Raw genomic sequence first — 17072 nt, 5'->3', positions numbered from 1 at the left:
TTTGATATCATTGCTTTGCTCAGGGAATACTCCCTCCTTCTTCTCTCATGTCGGCTATCTGTGTTTCATTCTTTGGTTTTATAGCAGAATAAAAGCTGCCCTTGGAATCAATGCCTTGGCTCTTCATATCCATTACATGGAATTCACACAGGATCTGCTTAGGGACCATGGAATAATTTTATGTTATTGACTATCAGAGTGTCTGACCTCTGCGAAACCTCAAGCAAGGATTAAGCTGAGACTAGGGCACCTTGTCTAGCCTGTTACGAGCTCCTCCCCACATGTGTATTATTGCTGTTTACACCAATTAGTTAAATATTTCAAGGAGACTTTAGAACTTTCCAAAATTTTTAATAAGTCAGAGTTATGTGTGGACTTCTGCCAGTCGTCCCACACACTGGTGTTAAGAAGGCACTGATCCATGTTCCCATTCTCATCATGTACCTGTGACAGGAAGATCAATTGGCTAGAAGCTAAGCCAGCCTGAACACAATTCATTTGGACTTCTCTGTGCTACAGGTGCACCGTGTGCTTATTGCTACACATTGACATACCTAAACAATAGCGCTGATTGTATGCCCAATTTTTTTTAATTCCAACCGAAATCATTATAAACAATCCAACAGCTTAAGAAAAGTTTAACTTGAAACCTGCTATTTTTAGAAAGAGGAGAAGTATACATGGCTGCATGGTGGTGCAGCAGTTTGCACTGTCACCTCACATCAGGAGGGCCCTGGCTTTGAATCTGTCAGCCACCACATGGGGCCTTTGCCTGCTTTGTATGTTCCCCATGTGTTTGTATAGGTTCTGGGTATTCCAGCTTTTTCCTCACCGAACAAACATGTTAGGCTTTCAGTAGTTCTAAAGTCATCATAGTATGAATGAAACGGTGGATTTATTTTAATAACATGGTCTGGTGTCTGCCTTGTAGTAGACAGGTGACCTGTGTGGAGTCTACCCTTCCTTTCGCACAAAAAGAACAGCAGGAATGGGCTCCAACCCAATAGATGAGTGATTAAGAAGCAAACATGTCCATGTATTTACATCAATACAGAAGACATGCACAGGAATAACACAGGCAGCAAGCTATTCAGTAACTTACATGGTGCAATTGTTCATCTGATCATTTCATGAAAAAACATCTTCCTGAAACCAACTAAAATTTCAATAATTTCAACTTTTAACAAAGTACTCGGCTCCAAACACTACTTATAGAATTAAATAGATGTGAATGATTTAACTGCTTGTATGTGGTAGAAGAGGAAACAAGCTGGGCTTTAAAGTACAAAAGACTATATGAGAAGGGAAAAAATGAAAAAAAAGATCAGAGAGAGGGGAAAGCAGCAGGCACAGAAGGAGACAGACCGAAGACAATAAGATTGGACTGACGGTGTGAGCTGACAGAGCCTGCAAGCTGTGGGTCAGAATGTTTCTTGTTTTCAATTTTTGTGTCTGCTGGAGGTTTTATTTAATATGATATCTTGGACCCTTTTTTTTTGCTTCTTATCTTTAAAAGCAAGGAACAATTTCATGTACAACCACCAACAGATCCACTTTTATGATCCATAAACACAGGTATTTTCATATCATTCAGGCTGATTAGACATTCATATAGGTTGAGATTGGAAAGACCAATGCTAATACAGTATGTAGTGGTCACTAGGTCTGTATTATTGAATACATCTCAGTAGACGGATTAAATTTTACCAAAAAATGTGATTGAAAAATCTGTGATTGAAATGAAATTTGAACTCTAACTTTGACCATTTCCCAACCCCGTGGAGCGTATTGGGCAAAAATCTATACAAACTGTGAGAAAAAATAAAAGTAAACACCCGATGACAGCAAAACTTTTGAAAAAACAAACTTCTGTGTTTGGCAGCACAGAAAGAATAAATCATTTGGCAACAGTTAAAGTGAAATGTGCGAAAGTCGTTCCAAAACACATTTCACTAGATCCAAAGCTATTTCTTCTTGTTTTCTATCCAGAAACAAACTCAGTTATAACAAAAAGGACAAACGCTAATTAACCCGGTGTTTTAAATGGCAAAAAAGTTTTGGAAAATAAAAAAGAAGCTTTGTGAGCTTTGTAAAAGAGTTTGAACTGATTATATTCAATTCAATTTTATTTATATAGCGCCAAATCACAACAAAAGTCGCCTCAAGGCGGGGTGAGAGAAGGAATATATATATTATTATATAATTCCACTTACATCTAAACACTTACTACTCAGTTATTATCCAACATGCATAAACAAAAACTCATTTTCAGGTGCTTCAGCATTAATCCAATTTCATAGTTTTTTCTTTGTTTCATGAGATGTGGAATAAGGACACAAAACCAGACAGGAATTGGTAAAACGATTTAGGTTGAACAAAAGTGCAAGAGGGCAGTCATCTCTAAATTCAAAACTTAAAGAGAATGCAGGGAGAAACAAAGGCAAACAAACATACACCGGGACCATGATGAGGGGAAGGATGGGACTATTTATACACACGTGGTAATCAAAGAAGTGGAAACACCTGGAGGAACAAGACACAGGCGAGGTTAATCCCACAGGTGAAGACATTCAATGACAATGAGGAAAAAAAGAGGAAGTAAAACTAAATGTAAGATATGACAGGAAACTGACTACAAAAATGAAACAGGAAGTGAGTAACAATAACTGAAAACTGGGAAGAAGACACAGGGAAAAGGTAAGAGGATTAATTAAATAACAAATACAAAGTAGAAATAAAGTATAGACAGGACTTAAGGCTCGCGATGCTCAAGAGTAAGTAAAAATTGAAACTTAAACCCTAACAAAACTAAAAACCAAATGCAAACTCAAAACCTTGGGACCAGAGATATTGGACTTTCTGACAAATAGACCCCAGCAGGTCAGACTGGGCAACAACATTTCCTCGGTCATCATTCTGCCCCAAGGCTGTCTGTTGAACACCTTCCTCTATTCCTGCTCTCTCAAGTTTGCAGATGATACCATAGTGTGCTGGTATCATCTGCAATGAAGAAACAGCCTATAGGGGGATGTGGGGCACCTGGTTGTGTTGTACACTGACATGGACCTGCTCCTTAACACTTTTAAGACCAAAGAGCTTGTAGTGGACTACAGGAAAAAGGAAGGTGGTACAGACATGCCCGTTCACATCAATGGGTTGGCAGTTGCTTACCATCATCCACATCTCTGAGGACCTCACATGTTTCCCACATCTGGTGTTAGCAAAAGATTAAAGCTGTTGAAATAGACATTTAAAAAAAATCTTCCATTAACTGTTCAAACTACATGTTTTTGCAACTGCACATACTCCTCAATAGTACATTATATAGTTCATTGTTTTTGACGGGTTTATAAATGACTGCAGCATTACTGAAGTCAGACCTGATAAAGACTGATGGCTAATGAGGCACTAAAAGCTCATTTCTGTATTTTTTCTTTTATAGAATTGATGGTGTTTTTCTCACTTTTATACTTAAATGCAAAATGTATAGCTGGTGTATGACTTCTTATTCCAGCTTTATCATTTCACTCTCTGTGCTTTTTGATAACCTCATCAATCATCCTGATCTTAATGTTGTTTCTTTCTTGTATTATGTAAATCTTTCTGCCACTGGGCTGATATTTGTTTGTGTTTTTCCAGGCTGTAACTAATATTCTTAAGGAATGAAGGAGTAAAGTTACACATCTGCTGTCCATCCATCATCACTTTTTGTCCCAAACTAAGATGACAGATGGCAGGCTGTTGCCTTCACCTTTTCTTTTTTAAAATCTTTTAATCTTCTAACATGCCTAAATATTAACACTTTAAACCAGAAATTTATACCATATCAACAAATACAAGATACGAGAAAGCTCTGATGCAGTTAGAACCCAGTGACCAGCACTTTATCTCAGTTTGGCAAGATGCAAAAATGATGGATCATGCCAAAGTCGGAACTCCGTGGAAAATCCATTTTCCCTTGAGAAAACATTTTCTTATTTGTATTATCATATTTCACGCTTTATGACACAATGTGACTGAAATGTTGTATTTTGAGATTTTTGATTTTGCTCGTGGCAAAGCAAAAACGGTCTGATGATTAAAATAGCTGGAGTTAACGAGGTGAGAAAAAATAGTACTGCAAAGCCAGAGTTAGGTGGTACAGAGCTCCAAAGTAGGTTTTTTTTTCTGCTCATTAGGATAAAGTAAGAAGAAGAGAGGAGTAAAACTTGAGTTGGTTTGCCTTAATGTTCTTCTTCTTTAGCCACTCCTTTGTTGCCTTGGTGGTATGTTTCAGGTCGTTGTCATCCTGAAAGACCAATCCATGACCCATTTTCAGTGTTGTGGCTGAGGAAAGGAAGTTTTCCATCCAAGATTTTACAGTGCACAGACCCAACCATTCACCTGTAGCAGAAAAACAGCCCCAAAGCATAATTTTTCCATCTCTGTTCTTGATTGTGGAGTTTGTGTACTTTGGGTCATACTCAACAATTCTGTTTGGCCTGTTTTTGATTGATTGCACCAGCAGCTGTCAGCTTCTCACCAAGTTTCTTGATGATAGCCTTGTAGCCCATTACGGCCTTGTGCAGGTCTGCAATCTTGTCCCTGACGTCCTTTGACAGTTCTTTGGTTTTACCCATGTTGGTGAAGAGGTTGGATTGGAAGAAAATGATTCTATGGACAGGTGTGCTTTATACACATAACAGATGAGATCAGGAATATCTGTAATTGCTTGCTTGATTGATTGAGTGACTATAATCTGTCTGCCACATGAGCACAAAAACTGTCTGTGGGAGCCAGAAATCTGGTTGTACGGAATCAAATACTTATTTCACCCAGTGACATGCAAACTAAATCATAACTTTAATCAACTTGTTTCAATGTATGTGTTCATTTCTTTGTAAGTGATCAAACCTATAAATTCAGCAGGAGATCAAATCATTATTTCCCCCATTGTATATCTCCTACACAACATTAAACCCACCTCCATAATATCAGGGCATAGACAAGGGACCTTACACTTTCTTTCAAACAGATTTCTTAACCCTTTAAAGCCGGTCGGAGCGGACACGCTCCATTTTGCGTAACTATTTTTAAATCTTGGTGGCACTGCAACCACGTAAGCTAGCGCAATAATTTTTTTGCATATTTTTTTTGCATATGAAACCGGAGGAGTTGTACTTACATCTTATGCCATCAGCTTGTCCTCGGTCACAGTTTCCTTCCACATATAGCTTTGCAAAAACTGCATAAAAAGCACTTGCAGCAACAAAAACATAATATTCCAGAAACACGCTTTGCCGATCCGATCAGCTGTTCGTAACACTTCCTACGTCCATCAGCGTGAACTATCGCATGTCCGGCATGACCTGCCCGAAACCGGAAGTGACGTCATTTTGCGGAAATGTAGTTTTTTACCATGGTGGCCTCATGAGCCTATACTTGTGTTTTTAAAAGTTATGTTTGACTTTATGACTTTCTGTGTCGTTTCTGGGATGCTGAGGACTCATATTGCACTGCTGGAAATATTTTATTTTGATGCATATGCTGTTATTTTGCAAATTTGCACTATAATATATTTTTTCGTTTTTCCTGCAGTATATGAAAATTGGTGTATCTCAAAAATAAGACTATGAAGACACTTAAAATAAATTTCCTTTGGTGGGAAACTAGTTTGTGCAACTTTTTTGTATTTACAGTTTTGAGGGATAAGCCTCTTAAATTTCTCTAACTAGAAATATATGTTAAAAAAACAAAAACGATTTTAAATTTTTTTGTAGTTTATTGCACTTTTTTGCAATTTATGTAATTAATGGTAAATGGCCTGTATTTGTATAGCGCTTTTCTAGTCCCTAAGGACCCCAAAGCACTTTACACAACCATTCATCCACCCATTCACACACACATTCATACACTGGTGATGGCAGCTACATTATAGCCACAGCCGCCCTGGGGCGCACTGACAGAGGCGAGGCTGCCGGACACTGGCGCCACCGGGCCCTCTGACCATTAATTACTATGCACTTAATGCAGACATATTATTAAAATTTGGGCTATAGTGGTTGTATTTATGTATAGCAACTTGAAATGCTCCAAAAATGGCTCCACAGCATGTAAAAATATACTATAAGCTCTGGCGGACTTGGTTCTATGGTAGGTCTTAAAGGGTTAAGGGGTGGCCACAGCAGATCGTCTGCCTCCATTTCACCCTCTCCCTTCCTACTTCCTCTGTCACCCCAACCCTCCTCATGTCCTCCTTCAGTACATCCATGAACCTTTTGTGTGGTTTTCCTCTTTTCCTTGTTCCTGGCAGCTCCATACGCAACATCTTTTGTACAGTACTTATCCCTCCTCTGCACACGTCAAAACCATCTCGGCCTTCCCTCTCTAATGTTGTTTCCAAACCTGCTCAGCCTGAGCTGTCCCTCTGATATACTCATTACTAATCTTGTTTCTCCTGGTAACTCCTAATGAAACGTTTTATCTACAACTATGCTACCACCAGCTCTGCCTCCTTTTGTTAGTATCAACATCTCCAAACCATACATCGTAGCAGGTCTCACTATCATAAAGTAAACCTTCTCTTTTATTCTTGCTGCTATCCTTCTGTCACAAGTCAGCCTTGACACAAGCCCTTTTGCTTGAAATCAGGTCCTTTTATTCTCATAATTTACAAAAGTGGAGGGATAGTAAAAAAAAAATTAAATTGTAAAAAAGTTGTAACCTTGAAAGAAACCATTGTGATCCAGCACAAAATGCTAAAGCCTGACATCAGCATCAGATAAACTGTGGGATGCATTTTTGCTAAAGGCAAAGAAGTGACATTTAGTTTTTTACACTGAAAAGGATTTTAGAATTGCTCTTCTGAACCAGAATGGTTACAGCAAGTAAAGCATGTTTGTTTTCAGCCCAGTTTAATTGGTGTTATTATTTCCCAATAAATTTTACAGCTGCCATGTTGGGTGCGGTCTCAGTCACTGTAGTGCTCTGAATGTGTTATAGCTCTGATATTGCATTTCTTATTTTTCAGCGGGACACTCAGAACAGAACTGGAAGGAATTTAAAAAATTTTCACCCAGGATTTTCATCTGGATCTGTTGGAGTCTGTCATGTTCCTAACAGTTCACAAATCTGCTTTTATCCGATCACATTTCATGTAGTGAACTTTATCTAACAGGATAGGCTGGCCCGTTCGTGACCGGAGAGATGGCGAGCCATTGTCTCAGACCCTCGTATCTGCTGTGAAATATTTGCTTTGGCATCGGAACACTGGGAGTGTTGGCAGTTTTCCAAATAAACATAAGATGTCTTTACTACAGCATTGTGTCTCACTTCCACTCCACCCTTCTGCATGTATTTAAGAAGGGATAAAGCCTCTTTTTTTTGTCACTAAGAGGAATCCCAGTTCGCCCCCATGGTACTGCAGAGATAGACGGCTTCTATCAGACAGGGAGAGACAGAATGAGGCGAGTTGAGCGGGGGTTTAGCTACTGAGAAGCAGGTACCCCTGTAGGACACATTGTTTTGATAGATTTGGGGTTGATGATATTTTGGGATTCAGCTGCAGGGGACTGTGAGGTGAAATGATGTCCCCATTGTTCGACTGTGTCTCAGATCCTCCACATCTGTGAGTGTATTCCTCTTATTTGTGTACTTGCTGTGTGTTCTCAAGCTGCTGTTTGTTTTGGCTTATGGTGATGTGCAATTTCTTCTTTTTTTTTGAAAACCAGTATCCAGCCAGTCTTACGCAGCTAACACAGAGACAGACAGATGGATGGTGCAGCATTTTAAAATTGAGTAGCTACATTTTGCTGCAGGGCTGAATGAGGGTTGGTCAGAACCCACTGAAAGCGCTTACAGCGCAAGATCAAAAGCACTTAGAAAAACTTTAGTTAATTAAAGCGATTGCACGGACGTGATTAGAAAGACAAAAGTTAAGAAAGAAGCAGCACATCGCTCACAGAAATTAATAATGTAATAAAAAAAAGTGTGTTCAAAAGTCCCTTTGAGATGCTCTGGAAAATACCAAATATACCATGCTGTCACCCTGCCATTATCTCAGTTGGCAGTGAGAGGGGGAAGAAAATTAAAAGCTCTGCTGTCAAAATGAGTCCAATCTGTGCATTACAGGCACGGCCAATAATCAGCATCCCCTCATCTCCATCCTGTCAGTCTGTCATTTTATTTCTTCTTTTCCCTGTTTAGTATGTGGTTTCATTTCCCCTCTGCGCTGTGATGAATGTCTGTTCTCTTTGAACTGTGTTTGCACTCTCTGTTTCAGTTTGATCTCGAGAATAAGTTCAGTGAACAAGCACTTGCACCATTAACTCATGTCCCATAAATGTGTACTTCTGGTGTAGAGTAGTTGATACACCATTGGAGGGTGAGTAACTGTGGAAGATGATTCCTCTGCCACTTCAGCACCATAGAAAACAGGTAGAGAAAATCTACTCTCTGCTAGGGTTGGACGACTGGACAAATATATCGATGATAGGCCGAGCCCATCGGCAATCGTTTTTACGACTTATTTATTTATTTGCCCATGAGTAAGTTTGCTAATAATGATAGAACTAATAAAATAAGTCAACAGAAAAAATAATAATAGCACTGTTTTAACAGCACCCTCTTTCATCTGCGAGCAAATGCCCCCTCCTCAGAGTGCGCCCAAATGGTTGTTGATGGAGCTGCAGAAGCTGGTGATAGCCTAGCATACTCAGCCAGATGGTGGACACGTACATGCTCATGCAAGTTAGTTGTGTTTGGGTACTTTGCTCGCACTATACGTCTGCACAAGCGGCACACCGCTTTGGTTACATCCTTAGGTTTACCTCTTTCATCCCAAATGGGCAACTTTATATTTTTTTTTAGTGCTGTCAGCGTTAACGCACCGTCATCATGACTAACGCGATTAACAGCTAACCCGTCTGGAGCGTAGACTGAGTCGAAATCCCTGAAATGTCTCTGTCAACACATTTCGGGCAGTTTGTCCAAAGTTTGTTCATTCTGCGCTCCAGATGGGTTGAGCGAAAAAAGCGTTAAAAATTGTAATTGTGATGACCGCGTTAACGCTGACAGCCCAAATTTTTGGGGGAAATTAGTTCATCCATGTTTGGACTTCTGTGTTGTAAACGCCCAAATCAGTCCGTGCATGATTACATTGCTCCACCCATCAAAAAGTCTGTGCATGCGCGTACTGCATGCGCGTTGGACTGACAATTGTCGGTTGGAAAATTTTTACATATCGCCCAACCCTACTCTCTACTACTATACTCTACTGTAAATGCTACTAAAGCCTTCCAAAAAGTGTTAATGTATCTGAAACTACAATCTAGCAGAGACAGATTGACCCCAAATGTCTGTAAATGTCTGGGAGGAAAGGTACTTCTGGTTAGCTAAAGTTAGCTCTGCTGCTAACTTAAGGATTCATCAACTGATTCATCATCAAGGATTCATCAACTACCGGAACTACCAGACCCCCGTCATCAACGAGTGCCCAGTGGAGAGAGTGGACAGCTTCAAATACCTCGGAGTTCACATCACGCAGGACCTGTCATGGTCCTGTCACATCAACACCGTGGTGAAAAAGGCCCGTCAGCGTCTCTACCACCTCAGACGCTTGAGAGACTTCCAACTGCCCTCCAAGGTGCTCAGGAACTTTTACTCGTGCACCATAGAGAGCATCCTGGCGGGAAACATCTTAACGTGGTTCGGGAACAGCACCATGCAGGACAGACGAGCTCTACAGAGGGTTGTGCGGTCAGCTGAGCGCACCATCCGCTCCGAGCTCCCTGACCTGCACTCAATCTACAGCAGGCGGTGCCGGACCAAGGCCAGGAAGATCGTGAAGGACCTCAGCCATCCCAACAACAGACTGTTCTCTCTGCTGAGGTCAGGAAAGCGATTCCGCTCCCTGAAGACCAACACAGAGAGACTGAGGAGGAGCTTCTTCCCGCAGGCGATACGGTCTCTCAATCACACCACCACACAGTACTGACCCACACATATGGTTCTTACACACACACTGGACTTCCTGGACATTGTTTTTGCACACATTGTTTTTTTGCACAACACTGGTCACTATATTCTTCATTTCCGGTTAATACTTGTACAGCTGCTGTTATTGTGTATATATTTATTTATATTTAGGTTTCTTTATACATTCTTATATAGTTCTATATTGTGTATTTTGTTGTACAGTTATTTTATTTTCAACTTTAATTTATATATTTTATCTTATTCCTTCCCAGTTAAATTTACCCTTCATTCTAATTTGTGTTGTACAGTTATTTCATTTTTAACCTTAATTTATATTTTATTCCTTCTTAGTTAAATGTACCCTTTTTAATTTTTCATATTTATTTCCTATCTTATTCATAGCCTTTTCCTTTTTTGTTTTCTTTAGGTCACGAGCAGTTGTCCAAGCATTTCACTACATATCGTACTGTGTATGACTGTGTACGTGACAAATAAAATTTGAATTTGAATTTGAACTGCTGTTTGTGTGCATCTACGCAGCCCTTTGTCTACAGAGAAGGATTATGGCATATGAAAACTTTGAAGGCTATAAAGACACTTACATAAACTCCTCCAAAAAAGTGAGTGTATTGCTGATTGGTGGTAACGCTTTGGGCAAAATGCTGCTTGGAAGTTGTCTTGAACAAGAAAGGGAACCATAATGGGGCATACCGTAGAGTAAGAAGCCTGACAATGGCTGCAGTGGATGGATTTAATCATTTTCACTCCACCCCTAAGAAGTTCTTTGCCTGTGTTGATTTCGACTGTGTAATTATTGTTGGGGATTTTAACATCCATGTGGACAACCCTCAGGACAAAGGGACTAAAGACCTGAGTAACACTCTGGGCAACTTTGGGCTGACTCAGCATGTAACAGAGGCCACACATAATAGAGGACACACTCTCGACCTACTGATCTCCAAGAGCCTGAGCATTTCAAACATTACTGTGTCTGATGTGGGCTTATCTGATCATTACTGTGTTTTCTTTGAAAGTAAAATCTCAGCCCACACAAATATATCAACAGCAGTGATCACAAAATGGTGTATAACTGAAGACAGTAGTGAGATCTTTAACCAGGTCTTCCCATTAACACCTGACCTGTCCAAAGGCTCAGTCAATGAGCTCGTCAATAGCTTCAATGCAAAAATGTTAAATGTAATGGATACAATTGCTCCCATTAAGGTGAAGGTTATCTCTGGAAGGAAAAAGTCTCCATGGAGAAACTCCACACTAGTGAAAAATGAAAAAAGAGAGTGTAGGAAAGCTGAGCGCAGATGGAGAAAAACAAACCTCCAGGTTCATTATGACATCTATAAAGAGAAACTTCACAATTATAATTTACAACTGAGGAATGCAAGAAGGTCCTACTTCTCTGACATCATCACTAAAAACAGCCATAATGCTCGGGTCTTATTTTCTACAGTTGACAGGCTAACAAACCCTCCTGTGCCAGTGGCAGCTGAACTTCATTCGACCATGGCCTGCAATGACTTTGCCAAATTCTTCACAGACAAAATCCAAAAGATTAGACAAGCAGTTGGTACATCAACAGCAGATCCAGGATATGTACTGTGTCCACCGAAAAACTGTTTAAACACCATCAAACAGTTTCACCCAATTAACAGCAAAGACCTGGAGGAGATCTTAGGTCAACTGAACTCCTCCTCTTGCTGTTTAGATGTCCTGCCAACAAGTTTTTTCAAAAAGGTCTCAAAGACTTTAGAGTCAGACCTGTTACAGATCGTCAACTTTTCCTTAATGTCAGGTGTGTGAGCAGTTTCTCAACAGCTCAATTACTTCTTAAAACAGAATAACTGCTATGATGCCTTCCAGTCAGGTTTTAGACAGAACCACAGCACTGAAACTGCTCTGACAAAAGTGTTTAATGACATATGTCTGAACACAGACAGTGGAAAAATGTCAGTCCTAGTTTTACTGGATCTCAGTGCAGCATTTGATACAGTTGACCACAACATATTACTCAAACGACTGGAGAACTGGGCAGGTCTTTCAGGAACTGTACTAAACTGGTTCAAAACATACTTAGAAAACAGGAAATACTTTGTATCAATAGGTAACTTCACATCCGAGCAGACAAGTATCACATGTGGAGTTCCCCAAGGTTCCATCTTGGGACCCCTTCTGTTTAACATCTACATGCTCCCACTGGCACAGATTATAAAGAACAACAAAATAAACTACCACAGCTATGCAGATGACACACAAATATATATCACAATGTCACCAGGAGACCGAGGCCCTGTACAGGCTCTTGGTAAATGCATTGAGGAAATTAATGACTGGTTGTGCCACAATTTTCTCCAACTAAACAAAAACAAAACTGAAGTAATAGTCTTTGGCGCCAAAGAAAAACGATTACAGGTCACCAGAGAACTTCAATCTATACATCTAAAAACCACAAACCAGGCGAGAAATTTGGGTGTAGTGATGGATGCAGACCTAAACTTAGAAAAACACATTAAGACAATAACAAAGTCAGCTTACTATCACCTCAAGAATATATCAAGGATAAAAGATCTGATGTCTCAACAGGACCTGGAAAAACTAGTCCATGCATTCATCTTTAGTAGGCTTGATTACTGTAACAGCATCTTTACAGGTCTACCTAAAAAATCAGTCAGACAACTACAGCTCATTCAGAACTCTGCTGCTCGAGTCCTCACTAAGACCAAAAAAGTGGACCACATCAGTCCAGCTCTGAGGTCTTTACACTGGCTGCCTGTCCGTCAGAGGATAGACTTTAAAGTTCTGATGCTGGTCTATAAAGCTCTGAATGGTTTAGGACCAAAATACATCAGTGACCTCCTGACCCAGTATGAACCTTCCAGATCCCTCAGGTCATCTGGATCCGGTCTTTTATCAGTTCCCACAGTCAGAACCAGACACGGAGAAGCTGCATTCAGCTTTTATGCTCCTTATATCTAGAACAAACTCCCAGAAAGCCTCAGATCAGCTGAAACACTCAGTTTATTTAAATCCAGGTTGAAGACTCACCTATTCTCAGCTGCATTTGAATAAAGCACCAAATCCACACTTTTAAGCTTAAATTTCAAAACTTACACTAACTACTGATCTTATCTATTTCTGATTTTATCTGTTTTGATTTTATATACTGTTTTGTTTGTTTGTTAAGCTTAAATTTCAAAACTTACATTAACTACTGATTTTATCTACTGTTCTGATTTTATCTGTTTTGATTTTATATACTGTTTTGTTTGTTTGTTTGTTTGTTTGTTTGTTTGTTAAGTGGGTTTAGAGCTCTGGGTAGCTCCCCAGCTGGGTCTAGACTGGGTCTAGAGAGTATTTTAAATTCAGGGAATTTAAAATAGAAAGTAGCTCGTCCACAGAAGGACTGGTAGCTCCCCTTACGATAAGGGTTCAGATCGCGCGAACAGGTGTGGGATTAGAGCTCTGGGTAGCTCCCCAACTGGGTCTAGACTGGGTCTAGAGAGTATTTTAAATTCAGGGAATTTAAAATAGAAAGTAGCTCGTCCACAGAAGGACTGGTAGCTCCCCTTACGATAAGGGTTCAGATCACGCGAACAGGTGTGAAATGTGTGTGTTTAGTTAGTTTGTTTGTTTGCTTGTTTTAATCTATTTTAAATCATGCTTTTTATTTGTTTTTGTTTCTAATGTCTCTGTAAAGCACTTTGAATCACCTTGTTGTTGAATTGTGCTATACAAATAAATTTGCCTTGCCTTGCCTTGCCTATTATGACTTCTGTCTTCTCAGCTGTGTGGTGGCCCTTGTTCAAAACTCGTGTAGAATAGCTTGCTGTAGCTTTTTGTGCAGTCCTTCTGCCTGCAGCGTTCAGCTGTACGTAGTGTGCTTCCCTATGTGGCAATCAGAGATGGGCAGTAACGCGTTACTTGTAACGTGTTACTGTAATCTGATTACTTTTTTCAAGTAACGAGTAAAGTAAGGGATTACTATTGCAAAATCGGTAATTAGATTACCGTTACTTTCCCGTAGGAACGCTGCGTTACTGCGTTACTAAAACCGTGATTTTTTTGCGAGAATGTCTCATGACAGTGACGTAAGCGAGTGCGCTGTTGGTGACAACAGCTGTGTGCAGATCAACAATGGATTGTGGGAGAGAGTATGAGCGTGCAGCGTTTAAAGCGTGGAAGTACTGACCTTACTTTGAGTTTGATTCCATAAAAAGTGACAAAAACATTAGCGTCCGTTGTGCGTGGGAAGAAAACTTTTTACAGCGAAAAAAACCCCTAAACTTCCAAGCAAGCACTGAGTGCGCAACGACGTAATGGGAAATTCACAGAGAAACTCGCAGATCCTTCAACTGACCGCGGCACACCTGCACCAGGGTAAACCTCCGCCTACCCCCAGTCCTGCTTTACAGGTGAAAATAGAGCAACAGGACCGCTGAGTCTTTGACTTTATTTATTTTCTGCTGTATTTTACTTGCATCTATTTGAAAGAGTGAGTGTAAACACAAAAAATATTTTATTTTATGTGCTGGAATGTGCAGAAAATATGTTTAAATGTTAAACTAATTTATTCAAGTCAGAGAATGTTGCATATAATTAAATTTTTGCTTGATGCATAAAGTTAAAAGATTACAACTGATAAAACAAGTTTTAAAAAGAGACTTTTCCATTTGATTACATTTTGTATGATGGATTATGCAGAAAAAGTAGAATTGGGCTGAAAGATCTATCGCTTTATCACCTCTTCAGGTTGTAAATCGTGTTATTAAAAAGTAACTAAGTAACTAAGTAATTAATTACTTTTGAAAATAAGTAATCAGTAAAGTAATGGGATTACTTTTTGGGGGAAGTACTCAGTAATTAGTTACTGATTACTTTTTTCAAGTAACTTGACCAACACTGGTGGCAATACATGTAATGCTAAAAGAGAAGAAAAGCATAGAAAGAAATACAGGTGGAGAAAGAATGAGGTCAAAGAAATAGAAGGGTTCGGCGCTGACTCACTGTTTCATAGCTGTTGGCAGCTGTTTCTCAACAATGCCAATAAACAAAAACCTCTCCTCTTGTTTGCACTTCATCTTCCAGATTAGTCTGACATTCGGGCTTTTTAAGATGGGGAACCATGGAGAGTGTCAGGAAAGATAAGAGAGCGGGTATGACACGCGAAAAAGGGCTATGAGCCAGGCGTGAACCCATGAAGTACATGGTAGAAAGCTCAAAACGAGGTTAGTCACCAGCACTGCCCCCCTTTGACGCTCTTGTATTTTTTTCTCCTCTCCTCTCAGCGATTTAAAAAAAAAACAGCGAGTGGGAGTAAAATGCCCGAGTTCACGTTTTCATTTGTGTGTAACTGGAACCATACCAGAAATAAAATCCCACAAAAGACATTTTATTTACCCAAAGAAATTACTCCCATTGTTATCAGCAATTATGCAAATCCCCAAAGTCATCCCAACATGTGGCCTCAGTTTTTTTTTTAAATAGAACATTTTGTTTGAATTATAGAGATTTATGTACACACTATCTCATGGTTTTTCCCTTTTTAACTCAAAGGAAAACATTACATTCACACAAAGGACTCCCTCAGGGCGGATAAAAATGGCTCTGCTTTGTGTGAGCACTATTCAGTGGTCTGAAGCAGGAGATGCAGTCTGTGAGATATGTTGTACAAAATTATGTTTGTCTTTATGATCATTTGGCCTCATTACTGTGCGATTAAGTGCAACACCTTGAAGCCTTTTGATGGCGATCATAATGTTTAGTTGTCCTATCTGTAAAATCTTAGGACGTCATAGATACTCTTACAGAAAGAAGACCAAACGAATGGATTTAACCCCTTTAGCATCAACACACCTCTGACCCACACATAACCCACATACCCCCTACCCCATTTTCACTTATGTAAGGGGAGATTCCTGGGAACTGTTCAGACAAGTTCGCAACCCCGTGTAGCTTCCCATCAGACTCAACAACAAATTGCATGTGGTGAGAGAGCTGACGCAGCCTCCTGGCTAACACCGCTGTTTTCTACATGTGCAGTGTGGCACAGAGTGAGCTCAGATGTGCTCGGCTGCAGATGGACAGTGTAGGTGCTGTGGTGTGTGGCATGGTTCATGTAACATACCTATACATATCGCCATATTACTTACCCAGAGATTAAAAGTATACTTTTAATCTCTGTGGATTTCAGTGAGAGCAACATTATTCGGGGCAAGTTTGCAAGCTTTTTTAAGCTTTATTAGAAATTTTTATGTAATAGAAAAATCTTGTTGTCACAAAATAGTCTTACAGCAGTAGTTGTTATAATGGAAGCAGAGGGGCATTTGTTTATCCAGCAACAATAGCCATACTGGGAGGAGGGTTAAGTGGATGGAGGATTTTCACCTGAGCAACAGCTTAGCAAGTCTGTAAAGCTCATTCTGCACAAACCTTACTGTAGTGTCAAGAAAAATTGATTTAGAACAGTTTTGGAAGGCACAGGGAAATTGTGTCCCATTATTAGGGGTGTCAGACTAAGACAAAAAAAGCCTAATTAGGTTTAATGTGCCGCTCTAGACAGCATGGGCAAACAACATATTTTGCTATTTGCTTTGGAGGACTTGCTGCAGATCAGCCTGCCAGATCATTTCCCAGATCTCTGCAACATTTAAAGCACTAACAGGTGAAGTGAATCATCTTGTTTCAATGTAACATGCTGCTGGCGTTCATATGGTTGTTACTTTTTTCATGCACCACCCACTTATATTGATGCAGACCTAACACATTCCCCATTGCAATGGCATGCATTTAAGGAATGCCGCTTCAGCATGATGATGAGTGCCGTAATCGGAGAGTGCATCCTGCCACGCCATAAATTAGTGGCTCTATGACCATGACCTGACCTGGCTTCTTAACTCCCCTGATCCCGGTTGAATTGAGCACACCGCTGGAAATGCTGAAACCAAGACAACCCAGAGGTCCGCCATCCGTGCCCCGGATGGGTCAGAGCTCTTTTGGCATTAGGAAGTGTGCATTTTTGTTTTGTAATTGAGACTCCAGAGTCATTATTCTGTATTTTTAGGCTGATAACATCACTGCAAAGCATTTTCCAAAGCATATGTTCCTAG

At 40.0% G+C, this 17072-nt stretch overlaps 1 protein-coding gene across 4 annotated transcripts in view; it reads left to right on the top strand.

Moving 5' to 3' along the window:
- The window catches only part of kank4 (KN motif and ankyrin repeat domains 4), a 94570-nt gene that overhangs the window by 30279 nt on the left and 47219 nt on the right, over positions 1-17072 (top strand). The window contains exon 1 of one of the 4 annotated variants that reach the window (XM_085436206.1): positions 7128-7606. The exons of the other annotated variants lie outside the window; for them this stretch is intronic. The gene's annotated coding sequence lies outside the window, so the exon portion shown is untranslated. Of the gene's footprint in view, positions 1-7127; positions 7607-17072 lie in introns of those variants that run through there. 4 annotated transcript variants of the gene reach the window in all.

This window comes from Copadichromis virginalis, linkage group LG17 (assembly GCF_057382275.1).
Source record: "Copadichromis virginalis isolate Kocher_CV1m ecotype Utaka linkage group LG17, C_Virginalis_male_GT1.1, whole genome shotgun sequence".
NCBI lineage: Eukaryota > Metazoa > Chordata > Actinopteri > Cichliformes > Cichlidae > Copadichromis > Copadichromis virginalis.
The sequence above is the reverse complement of the archived record's forward strand: the minus strand, read 5'-3'. Positions and strand labels throughout refer to the sequence as shown.